This window comes from Callospermophilus lateralis, chromosome 11 (genome assembly GCF_048772815.1).
Source record: "Callospermophilus lateralis isolate mCalLat2 chromosome 11, mCalLat2.hap1, whole genome shotgun sequence".
Classification (NCBI taxonomy): Eukaryota; Metazoa; Chordata; class Mammalia; order Rodentia; family Sciuridae; genus Callospermophilus; species Callospermophilus lateralis.
Window position 1 is genome coordinate 105,935,040 of NC_135315.1, and position 14,066 is coordinate 105,949,105.

Here is a 14,066-nt window from a genome sequence, read left to right on the forward strand (position 1 = left end):
GCTTTAAGCCCCAAAGTCATTGCAATTACCTTTTATTTTATTAATTATCTTTAAAGACAATTTTAAAACCATTCATATTTATAAATGTGGTAAAATGTACTCATACTTTCCATTCATTTATATAAACAAAAATTTCCAGCAGATATAATATAATATTCCTTCTGAAGTATGAAAGCCTTTCTTTAGTATTTCTTGCAGGTTATAATGACAACTTGTAATTTTTGTAACTGAAAATAATTTTTTTTTATATTTCTTGAAACACTTTTTCAGGATACTGCAGTCTACATAATCCAGTATTGTTTTTATTTATTTTAAACTGATTGTATTCATGATGTTTGTCCCTTTTCTTCTATTTTGCATTGTCTTCATTAGGAAGACTGCAACTACATATGGCTCTTTTTCTTTGTATATAATTTACTTTGTACATAGTATCTTGGCAGTTTAAAGAAATTTGTATTTTAAAAATTTGTTTATGAGTTCTTTTCTTCTTATTTCTTACACTCAATGTTAAATGAGCTTCTTAAATTTAGGGGTATAAGACTTTCATCAAAATTACAATATCTTCAGACATTATTTATTTATCTAGGTAGGACATGTGCAGAATTATATTCTGTAAATTCCAGAAATCAGGCAGGGCCAAGGCTGGTTCTTTCAGCAACTCAGTGGTGCAATATATGGTAGGGTCTTTCTATAGTTTTTACAGGCTTTCAAAATGAGGTTTGTACATTCATATTCACAAAGTGCTGCCACACTTTTTTTTCTTTCTTGGTACCAGGGCTTGAATGTTTTTGTATTTTATTACAGACAGGGTCTCACTGAGTTTCTTAGCACCTTGTTGTTGCTGAGGCTGTCTTTGAACTCCCAGTCCTCCTGCCTCACCCTCCTGAGCTTCTGGGATTACAGACATGTGCAATGGCACTTAGCTGCCACAATTTCTTTAATCATGTTTTTACCCAACTACAACATGTGGCAGGAAAAAGAATGACTTTTCCTTATGCATTTGCTGCTATAATGGCAAAACCCTTTATTGAGGGAATTTAACAATTTAATTCATGAAATTTTGGTTAGAACATCTTCATATAGTTATTCCTATACCAAACACTGACCAAAAGAAAGGTCTACTAGCTTTACGAAGTATAATCTATTAATGGAGGATGGGTCAAAATCAAGCATGAAAAGCAAGTTGTTATGTATCTCTCTCTCTATGTGTGTGTGTGTGTGTGTGTGTGTGTGTGTGTGTGTGTGTGTGTGTTAATTATAAGCTAAATCAGTATAACAAGTACAATAGTCTTAGAGAGACAAACAATATGACAGAAGTTTTGTTTTCTAACATTTTAGCAAATGTCAGTGTTTCTTATTATTTTTTACCTAACACACTCATGATTAAATGCCCTGAAATTTATATAAGGTAAACATGTTGCATATAGTGCTACATTTTTATTAAAATTTAATGAGAGTTCCAAACAGTACTAAGACAGTTTGGATTTTAAAAAATGTGTATAGAAATGTAAGTACTTTAGTAAATTGGAACCATATTTTTAAAAAATACTTCCCATCTTTTGTTTTTCGCTTGACTGTTTATTAGTTTTCTAGACCTGCCACAACAGAATACCAGAGACTAGGTGACATAAACTGCAAAAGCTATTTTCTCTGAGTTCTGCAGGCTGGGAATAAAAAGATCAAGGAGCCAGCAAAGCTGACTTCTCCTGAAATGTCTGGCTTATAGTTTAGGGGCTGCCTTCTCACTCCATCTTCACAAGTCTCTTCTCCTACATGTATATCCTTGGTCCCCTTCACTCGCAGGGTGTTTCCTTATCTAATAATAATTACCCCTTCAAATGCCCTCTTTTTGAATATGGTCAAATGGGCTGTTAAGGCTTGAACATATTAATTCTGAGGAAATGCAGTTGAGTTAACTACAGGCTTATGTTTTTATACTAACTGAAGTTATTATCCATAACAAAGCAAAATTTTATGGTTCATAGAAATCATGCTGCAGAAGCGTCATGCATGCCCTTGTCATCACACAACATCAGAGTGTAAATGCTGTCACCGTGATTTACCTCTGCTTATATTAGTCTTAATGATCTGGAGCAGGGAGTGCTTACTAAGTTTCTCCCTTTAATTATACTTTCTTCTTTGAAATCAAGTCACTATATCCAGCCAACCCTCAAGAGACAAAATGGAACTAGTTGTGTTCCATTTCTTGAATGGGAGATTATCTGCATAGGTGATTTAGAACAATTCCAAAAACATTTGTCTCACTTTACTCATTTTTTAATGTAATAATTAATTTATTTCAGTATAGGCTCATATATGTATGTATTTCCTACAATGAGTTAAAACTGAATGCTACACTATGTAATTTGTTGCATACTGTTTTCATTTGACCATTGAGAACTAAACTGAATTGCTGTTATATTCCTGAGAAGTCTAAGATTGTGGTGTAACAGTACTCATTGTTTGAGTGGAAAGTTATCTACCCTGACTTGCAATTTTAGGTGCATATTCTTATTTTTTGACATTTCTCAAAGATGTTCCAGATTGGTGTTAAATTTTCCTTGGTGTAGCCCCAAGAATTAAAAATGTCTTTAAAAATGTCTGGATCTCTTTACTTGAAAATAGTATTTAGAAATCAAGATAAGGGTGCTGGATGTGCTCATATCCACTGCTTCAAAGCCCTTTAATAAGAAGTAAGGAAACACATATATGCAAACTAACCTTTGCATTCGTAGTTTACCTCTGTGTGTCCAATTGTATTGATATTAAGCTGATGTCTCTGGCTCTAGCATAGCACCAAATGGTTAATTTTGGCTTCTTTTATTTATCTGTAACCTCTAACAATAAGAATCTACTTCTCACTAAACACATTCCACTAACTTATGTCTTCAAACTCAGGTTTAAGCCTTACCTACAAGAACATAGAATTTATATGCAGTTCCTTTTGTTCTTATCATTACAGATTTAATCAGAACATAACATTCCAAAGTTAGTTATATTAGTCCGTTTTTCTTCACTCTTAATATGAAACCATGTCCTAAATTTATAATACAGTTGGATTTTTCACATCCTGCATTCCTTGAGGTCCCTAAACTCCCCATTGATTTTCTTAAATGTTTCATACATTAAATTCACTCTTTGAAATGTAAAGTTCTTTCTGTTATGGCCAATGGAGGGAGTCAGACGTTCATCATGGCAGAACTACAAATATATTGTTTCATCAGCTTAGTACATGTGTACCCTTTGTGTTCAACAACTCACTGGCCCCCAAAGCTTGAAAATCAATGATTTATTTTGTTTCTCTTGTTTGTATTTTCAAGAATGTATTATATGTACAGTAATATGAGGCATGACAATTTAGATATGGCTGCTTTTGCAAAGAAATATGTATATAAGATATTTTCATGGTAATGCATACTCAATTAATTTTTACCTTTTCTCACTAAATATTGTTCCATTCTAGGGATGTAACACAGTTTATTTGTCCATTTTTCTATAGAAAAACATCTTGGTTGGTTCTAGATTTTTAGTATTATGATTAATAAAATATCAACATGAACACACAGGTTTGTGAGTAAAAATAAATTTTCAATTAACTGTATTAAATAGAAGCCTGATATAGATATAGATATAGATAGAGATAGAGATAGATAGATATTTCCACTAGTAATGAAAAAGAGTTGTTGTTACTTTCAAACCTAACCAGTAATTTATATTATCAGTCTTTGGGAATATATATTCCTTGTAATGGTATCTATTACAAATTCATTTGTTTTTGTGTGTGGGTGTGACAGGGAGAGAGAGAGAGAGACAGAGAGAGAGAGAGAGAGAGAGAGAGAGAGAGAGAGAGAGAGAGAGAGAGAGAAAGAGAAAGAGAGAGAATGGTTGATATAGTGGCATCCAGTAGCTCCCATGAGTACTTCACTAAATCTATCAGCCCTCAGGAAGCAGATACTTTTTATTTAGCCTAAAATCATTTCTATTTGTTGTTTTTGTTGTTGTTTTTAGTAACTGAATTACTAGACTCTATTTTTCCTTTTAGTATTTTGAGTTTCTATAAAATGCATTTACCATTTTTATTATCAGTGAATTGATGTTAAACTTATCATGTGACCTTCACTGACCATTTCTGAGCCCTAAAGAGATGGAATACCTCACTGCCCCCAAATAACTTGTAGGAGGTGTAGACTCTAGAGAGGCAGTGTCTGCATGCTCTTGGAATCTCACTGCAATTTTGCTGAAATCCACAGTTACTTGTACTTTGGCCCTCTCTGGGTCACAGTTTCTTTGTCAGAGAAATGAGGATCTGGACTAGATTGTTCCCCCAAGTGGACAGCTGCACTGCAGAACCCCCCTCTAGGATTAAACATGCTTCCCATCCTGTCCAGGCCACCGGGTGTCCTGTGGAGGAGGCCCAACATTGGCATTTTCTTACTTTCTTTTTTTTTTGTTGAATTCCTAAGCAGCCAATCTAAGCCACTTCTCTATGGAAGCCTTCAGGTCTAATCACTAGGTCTGTGGTTGTCCAAGTCATCTCATTCCTTCTGCACATCAGCTCTATTAAGCAACTCATTTTCTTACCATTTTGCACATGAAAAAGATGAGACTCTGAATGACTGTAATTCTTGTAGATGCTACATGTCAGGGTCTCTGGTGGAGTAGGGTTTGTGCTCTTAAATATCACAGTCGATTGAATAACATCCACCAAGATTCATGTCTGCTGAGAACCTCAGAATATAAACTTAACTAGGCTACAATTGATGATAATCAAACACTTAGAGAAACAAAGCACAAAATAGAAATGATGTTCTGGGGAGATTAAATTTTTAAAATGCCATCTTGAAACTTGATCTAGGAATCAGAATTCACTACAAAAACCTGGTAGATAAAAAAAATCTATAAATGGAAAGTAAATAGCCAAGCATAAATAAAATGATACTGGCAGCAAGTTAAACTCACCAGGACAAAGAGTTTAAAAATTAAAATTTGTCAGAATATAAGGCAAAATAATACACAGTACAGGCCTAGGAGAGTCATATTCTATGGGGCAGAACAAAAGGCATTGCAAATGTTTAAATGAGAGCAACAGTAAGGAACCACATCAAAGATGATATAAAGGCAGCCTCCGAGAATTTTCCAGAATTGATGTAATATAGCAATTTATTATTCTAAGAATCGAGCAGTTTCAATGCAGAATAAATAGAAACAAATTTATTCCTAGACACATTATGATAAAATGCCAATATGTTGTAACTGCTGGTACAGGGGAGAGATGGGATTGAAAAGGAAAGATGATTTTTTTTAAATAAATTAAGAATTTAACTGACTCCTTAACTTTTCTTTAATGAAAATCGTAACCAAGAATTAGGATGGTTCTATTTTCACCTTGCTAAAAGAATAATGACATATCCATAATCCTATGTTTCTTTAGGGTCAGGCAGCATCTACCAAAAGGTGGTAGATTTTAAAAGGCCTATGAACAAGGCTTTATTGAAATTTCATTCCCTGGTGGAACTCTCAGGTGACTGAGCAGGTAAGACAGTAAGACATGGGTCTGAGGGGAAGCATCAGGGCTTCCCTGGACTGGAATATTTATTGGGTTTAGGGCATGAAGGGATGGCTTGGAACAGCAAATAGGGTATTTAGAGTCCCTTGTCCTACTAGGGTTGGTAAGGGGAGCTGGCTAAGATCCAGGCTTGGCCAGGAGACCCCACTGATTGACAGGAAGTTCTGTCAGCACCTGATTGGTGGTTATTTTCCATGTGGGTTGCTTAATCAGTTCAAATGGACCTAATATCCTGTGCTTTTTTGATGATATAGGGAAGCAAATTTTATCTAGCCACTTCCTGCTAGCTTAGGGGCACTGTGGAGAAGGGGGTGGCTCGGGTGTTGGTTTGGTGCTAGGCAACTGTAAATGTGTAGGAGCATCTGATTGTAGGTCACTCTGATGATTTCACAACAAGCTTTGGGCAAACCTGAGGAGGCTGCGAGCAATCATTAATAGAAGTCCTATTACTAATATAGGAGTGAGAATGGGAGTCAGCCACATAATGAGGCTGGAGTTTAGCCATCCTGGCCAAGGGTCATTTGATTGTTGCTGTTTCAGCCTTTCACCCAAATGATGGAGGGTGTTGACATTCTTTATGACCAATCCAGTTTCACTGATATAGTAGCAGCATTCTTCTTTCAGACATAGACAGGTTCCTCCTTTGTCTGCTGTCAGGAGATCTAGGGCTTGATGCTTCTCTAATAAAATTGGGCAATACAAGTTATTTGCATTTGTAGAGAATCCAGAGAGGAAGACAAGCCTCTACTGCTTCCTGGAGTTGTCATTCAAGCTTCTTTGAGTAGTGATTATTGCATAACCAACTCCTCCTGCTCTCCAGACCACAGGCACCAATTAAGGGGGCCAGGGAGGTTCCAACTACTACTGGTAGAAAAATGGCTCATCTTGTCCTGAAAAGTGGGTAGTAACAAGCCATGTTAATTCAGCCTCACTGTACAGAGTTAATTGAAGGACCAAGGTGGAAGAAACACAAAAAGCAAAGAGCATGTTGAAGCTTTGATTTTTTGTTAGGGTACCATTTCATCAGAAAAAGAATCTTGGTGGATCAAAGATTGGGGAAGAAATTTGAACGATCTGGTCACAGGGTGCTGAACCAGAGGAAGTGTAGCAACAGGGAAAATTCCCTGATGAGTTGTGAAAAATAATTAGTTCCTCAAAGGCTGGAAAGGGGGCCCTTGGGGTCTGGTTAAGGTATTGAGAGGAAGATCAATGGGAATCCCAGTTAATGGAGTACGATCCAAACCTGCACAGAGGAAACAGTCTGAAATGTTATTAACTTTGGATATTTTGAGAAGCTGAAGGCCCTGACATATTAGGGCCATTCATGAGAAAGGGTCAGCTTTAGGATGGGCAACTGCCTTCACTGATGTTGTAGTTCTTTTTCTTGCTCCTGGATGGTTATGTGAATTTGAGGGAACACTTGTATATAAGTTCTCCATATTCTGATAGAGGCTGAGGCATGCTTGGCAGAACCATAAGAATAAAATTTACCATAAACACCCAAAGTCCATTTCAGGTCCCATGGGCCCTAAATAGTCAATTTGGTTGTATGCTTATTTCTCATAGCAAGATTTATCTAGGAAACATTTCTTGCATGAATATCAAGGGCACCCACCATAGGGGTTAGGCCAGCGCTTACAGTTTCACAGATACTTTTAAAAATAAATGGAACTTAAATATCTAACAGAAGGTGAACCTTAACATACCAAAATCAGAAATGGGAATGCTATTGAGACCATGGCAAAAGGCCTTCTGTAGGGAATGAATGATTGGGTTAGGGAGGTGGGGGTTTACTCCAAGGAAATAAAAAGCTAATTCCTTTAGAGCATTTTCCCCTAAAACAACCTGTTGCCAAGGTTACCTGCCTCCAGGGAATCATTCATCTCAATAAGGAGCTGTTAATGAGTACCCTTGGGTGACTCCCTTCCTGCCTTTCTGGGAAGCTCCTCTCCTGGTTTTTGGTCACTGGTCACATAAGCAAGACCAGAGGAGAAGGAAGCATGAGAAGAAAGGAAATCCATAATATATAAAACAGGGAATACACACCCAATCCCTCAGGCACCAGCTTTGGAACCCCTCATCTGCATAGGAGGCAGTACCTACCCCCTCCCCATTCTGTTCTATCCTTTCAAGAAAACATTTTGCTCTTAACTTGGTGGTTTAAGGGTATTCAATCTTGTACACCAGGGGAATGGCATTTAGAACACTGGTATCATCTCTGGTTTCATCACTGTGGTAAAATAATCTATTATATGTCAGTTTTCTTTTGTTATTAATAATTTTTAGCACAAATAAGAGCCACATATCATTGTCACCTTTTAACCCAAGATAATGTCCCTCATTTTTTCTAATTTTAACTTCTTAGTGTCTTTCTTTCTTTCCTTTTTTGCTAACTCTTGTTCTTTTCTTAGGTGATGTGTGACTAGAGAGCCCATGCTCTTTCAGTTCATCCAATGACCTCCCACCCTTTCTGATGTTAGTCAACAAATGTCATACTTTTACCCTTATTTCGCTTCTTTACTGAGATCTTGGATTCACACTAAATAAAACTTATTTCTTGTGTAAGACATAATTTTCTTCTAGAGTACATGGCTGCTTAAATAGCAAAACACAATTTTTTAAAGTATTAATTAGCTGTAGATTTCCTTCCTGTGTTTAAAGACTAATATTAGAACAGAGAATAAATTACTTGAATGCTTACATACACTTTTTAAAACTCTGACACTTGATTAATGTTCATGTGTTCAGATTTGAAAAGACAAGATCCTATCAAATCATGTCTCTCTTTGTGCATCAAGTTTCACAAATTATTTTGTATATCCTTTGTTTGTATGCCTTTTTTCCCTTGTCTTCAACTAGAAAACTGTTCACCCAGCCATCTTTTGTATTAAACTTAAAAACTGTTAGATATGCACACCACTCTCCATCTCATCCTAATTCTTTGCTATAAACTCTCAACCTGATCAATACTTTTTTGATTTCCCCCGACAGTGTACTCTCAGTACCATCTACTCTTTGAAGTAATTATTTTTGTCACCTGAATTACAGCAACAACTGACCTTACACTTGAGTTAAAACAATAATTTTTACTGCTGATTTTGTCAGTCAAAACTAGACCAAAAGACAGTGATCCACATTATAAAAAGAGTACAATTAATTCATCAGATTCATGATGTTTTTTATGCCTCATCTTCCTGCAAAGATAATTCAGCTTCACTGCTATATCAAAATATTGGTTAATGTCATCAAATAAACTGAATAGTAGGCACATTGGCATTATAGTTTAATATACCACCTGAATCTGAGGAATACATGAATGCAGAATATTAATAAATATTTCAGGGCTGCTTCCAGCAATCCCACTCTAACAATGTGTTAGGCCACTCCCCTCAACTCTGTGCACCTTGGAGCTGTTTACCTTTTACACCCAGAGGGGACCTGGGTAGCATAAGGTAAATTAGATTCTTGCTTAGGTTTGTTTGGCTTATTTTTTCCTTTTGTCATTATCTGCTTAATGACAACATTAAACATTATCTGCTGTTTCCTGTTGTTTACCATTTTCCCCTATTCACCAAAAGGCTGACCACAGGATTCAGAGAAGAGCAGGCTTTGTTGTAGCTCATTAGAGAGTGAAACTTCCTGGGAAACTGGCTACCTGCATCACAGGAACCTCTTAAAGATTCTGTATTTAACAAATCTTTACCAAATAATTTTATGAAAGACAAGGTTCTAAATGAAGTACACTTTTCTTTTTGAGAATGTGTGTAACAACTTTAACTGCTTACATAAGTATGTAATTTTAATTCCTTTACTTACAAATCCTAAAATCTCTAATGAATCACATAAGAACTTATTATTTAAAATACAAGCTAATTAATTACTTGTATTTCTATTTATTATATATAAATGTATATATATATATATATATATATATATATATATATATATATATATATATACACAAATATATACAACACACTTAAAACAGAATAGATGTATTCAGAAAAAATATATATATAACATATAAATATATATGAATACATGTATACAGAAACATGCTGGTAAATTTGCAAGATACAAGTATTCACACAAACACACACATTAATATGTCCTTGTTATATCACTTCTTAATGTTGTGAACTTCTATTTTAATTTACAAAAAAATCACCAATTTGAAAATGTATTGGTGTTTAGCTATGACAGATAAACTTCATGATTCTTTCTCTTTTCATACAAAAACAGAATAAGAATTCTTTGTACTTTGAAAAGTGTTTTTATTTGTTTTCTCTTGGTAATATTATCACTTACATAATTTAGAGAAAAATAAATGTATTGAAGTTCAAAAGTTAACTTTTTTAGGTAACTTTATAATATATCATGATATAAAACCAAACTGTTGTTCATGTTATTAGACTAGCATTTTAAAAACTTACTGATTACCGAAAAAAATTACTTAGAAGAGAATATAGTAACTTTTGACTTCCTCATGGTCTGACCATCATGAACATGCATGTATATGAAAACATACACAGTGCCCCTATAAATTAAATGAGCACTGTGAAAATTATATAAATAAAATATTTTAACTTGCTTTTGAAATTTGATTGTGGCCCAGTTTTCTAAAATATGTATTGCTTTCTCTTGTATATATGGATCTTATGACTAGAGATTAGGGGCTGTTACTGGCTGAATTATACTGACTCAAAATTTGTGTGTTGAATTCTTAACTCTTTAGAAGGATTGAGATAAGATTTTAGAGAGATAATTAAGTTAAGCTGAGATTATGAGGAGGTTGGGCTTTGGCAGATTATAGCATAGATACAAATGGAGGGAACTCTGTGAAGATACTATGAGAAGGAGCATCTTCAAGCCAAGGTGGAGTGAGTCCCAGAAAGCCTGTAAACAACTGGGTCTTGAACTTTCACCCTCCAGAACTGTGACAGAATAAGTTACTGTGGTTTAACCCCTTCTTGGTGGTGGTACATTGTGATAACAAACTGACCAAACCAATACAGGGGTAAAGGAGAAGATGCCTTGAGTTTTCCCTTCATATGCCTTTATTTGTAAGTCAAAATATGCATTTTAATTATTTATCAATGCATATGTTTAAGGTAAAATTACAAACCTGTTTATAAAATAGATTTTTTTTATTGTTGGTTGTTCAAAACATTACATAGTTCTTGATATATCATATTTCACACTTTGATTCAAGTGGGTTATGAACTCCCATTTTTACCCCATATACAGATTGCAGAATCACTTCAGTTACACTTCCATTGATTTATATATTGCCATACTAGTTAGTGTCTGTTGTATTGTGCTGCCTTTCCTATCCTTTACTATCCCTCCTCCCCTCCCCTCCCCTCTTCTCTCTCTACCCCCTCTACTGCAGTTCATCTCTCCCCCTTGTATTATTTTTCCCTTTCCCCTCGCTTCCTCTTGTATGTAATTTTGTAAAACTCTGAGGGTCTCCTTCCATTTCCATGCAATTTCCCTTCTCCCTCCCTTTCCCTCCCACCTCTCATCCCTGTTTAATGTTAATCTTCTTCTCATGCTCTTCGTCCCTACTCTGTTCTTAGTTACTCTCCTTATATCAAAGAAGACATTTGGCATTTGTTTTTTTTAGAAATTGGCTGGCTTCACTTAGCATAATCTGCTCTAATGCCATCCATTTCCCTCCAAATTCTATGATTTTGTCATATTTTAATGCAGAGAAATACTCCATTGTGTATAAATGCCACATTTTGTTATCCATTCGTCTATTGGAGGGCATCTAGGTTGGTTCCACAGTCTTGCTATTGTGAATTGTGCTGCTATGAACATCGATGTAGCAGTGTCCCTGTAGCATGCTCTTTTTCGGTCTTTAGGGAATAGACCGAGAAGGGGAATTGCTGCATCAAATGGTGGTTCCATTCCCAGCTTTCCAAGAAATCTCCCTACTGCTTTCCAGATTGGCTGCACCAATTTGCAGTCCCACCAACAATGAACAAGTGTACCCTTTTCCCCACATCCTCGCCAGCACCTGTTGTTGTTTGACTTCACAATGGCTGTCAATCTTACTGGAGTGAGATGGTATCTTAGGGTGGTTTTGATTTGCATTTCTCTGACGGCTAGAGATGGTGAGCATTTTTTCATGTACTTGTTGATTGATTGTATGTCCTCCTCTGAGAAGTGTCTGTTCAGGTCCTTGGCCCATTTGTTGATTGGGTTATTTGTTATCTTGTTGTCTAAATTTTTGAGTTCTTTGTATACTCTGGATATTAGGGCTCTATCTGAAGCGTGAGGAGTAAAGATTTGTTCCCAGGATGTAGGCTCCCTATTTACCTCTCTTATTGTTTCTTTTGCGGAGAAACAACTTTTCAGTTTGAGTAAGTCCCATTTGTTGATTCTAGTTATTAACTCTTTTGCTATGAGTGTCCTATTGAGGAATTTGGAGCCCGACCCCACAGGATGTAAATCATAACCAACTTTGTCTTCTATCAGACGCCGTGTCTCTGATTTGATATCAAGCTCCTTGATCCATTTTGAGTTTACTTTTGTGCATGGCGAGAGAAAGGGATTCAGTTTCATTTTGTTGCATATGGATTTCCAGTTTTCCCAGCACCATTTGTTGAAGATGCTATCCTTCCTCCATCGCATGGTTTTAGCCACTTTATCAAATATAAGATAGTTGTAGTTTTGTGGATTGGTTTTTGTGTCCTCTATTCTGTACCATTGGTCCACCCGCCTGTTTTGGTACAAGTACCATGCTGTTTTTGTTACTATTGCTCTGTAGTATAGTTTGAAGTCTGGTATCGCTATACCGCCTGATTCACACTTCCTGCTTAGCATTGTTTTTGCTATTCTGGGTCTTTTATTTTTCATATGAATTTCATGATTGCTTTCTCTATTTGTACAAGAAATGCCATTGGGATTTTGATTGGCATTGCATTTAACCTATAGAGAACTTTTGGTAATATCGCCATTTTGATGATGTTTGTTCTACCTATCCATGAACAGGGTATATTTTTCCATCTTCTAAGATCTTCTTCTATTTCTCTCTTTAGGGTTCTGTAGTTTTCATTGTATAAGTCTTTCACCTCTTTTGTTAGGTTGATTCCCAAGTATTTTATTGTTTTTGAGCATATTGTGAATGGAGTGGTTGTCCTCATTTCCATTTCAGAGGATTTGTCGCTGATATACAGGAATGCCTTTGATTTATACGTGTTGATTTTATATCCTGCCACTTTCTGAATTCATTTATTAGCTCTAACAGTTTCTTTGTAGATCCTTTTGGGTCTGCTAGGTATAGAATAATGTCAGCTGCAAATAGTTATAATTTAAATTCTTCTTTTCATATTTTTATGCCTTTAATTTCTTTCGTCTGTCTAATTGCTCTGGCCAGTGTTTCGAGAACTATGTTGAACAGAAGTGGTGAGAGAGGGCATCCCTGTCTTGTTCCAAATTTTACAGGGAATGCCTTCAATTTTTCTCCATTCACAATGATGCTAGCCTGAGGCTTAGCACAGATTGCTTTTACAATGTTGAGGTAAGTTCCTGTTTTCCCTAGTTTTTCTAGCGTTTTGAACATAAAGGAATGCTGTACTTTGTTGAATGCTTTTTCTGCATCTATCGAGATGATCATATGGATCTTATTTTTAAGTCTATTGATGTGGTGAATAACATTTATTGATTTCCGTATATTGGACCAGCCTTGCATCCCAGGGATGAATCCTACTTGATCATGGTGCACAATTTTTTTATATGTTTTTGAATCCGATTTGCCAGAATTTTATTGAGGATTTTTGCATCTAGGTTCATTAGAGATATTGGTCTGTAGTTTTCTTTCTTTGAAGTGTCTTTGTCTGGTTTAGGAATCAGGGTGATGTTGGCCTCGTAGAATGAATTTGGAAATTCTCCCTCTTTTTCTATTTCCTGAAATAGCTTGAAAAGTATTGGTATTAGTTCCTCTTTAAAGGTTTTGTAAAACTCTGCTGTATACCCATCCGGTCCTGGGCTTTTCTTAGTTGGTAGTCTTTTGATGGTTTCTTCTATTTCCTCAATTGATATTGGTTTGTTTAGGTTGTCTATATCCTCCTGACTCAATCTGGGCAGGACATATGACTTAAGAAATTTATCGATGCCTTCACTATCTTCTATTTTATTGGAGTATAAGGATTCAAAATAATTTCTGATTATCTTCTGTATTTCTGAAGTGTCTGTTGTGATATTGCCTTTTTCATCCCATATGCTAGTAATTTGAGTTCTCTCTCTTCTTCTCTTTGTTAGCATGGCTAAGGGTCTGTCGATTCTATTTATTTTTTCAAAGAACCAACTTTTAGTTTTGTCAATCTTTTCAATTGTTTCTTTTGTTTCGATTTCATTAATTTCAGCTCTGATTTTAATTATTTCTTGCCTTCTACTTCTTTTGCTGTTGTTTTGCTCTTCTTTTTCTAGGATTTTGAGATGAAGTATGAGATCATTTATTTGTTGGTTTTTTCTTTTTTTAAGGAATGAACTC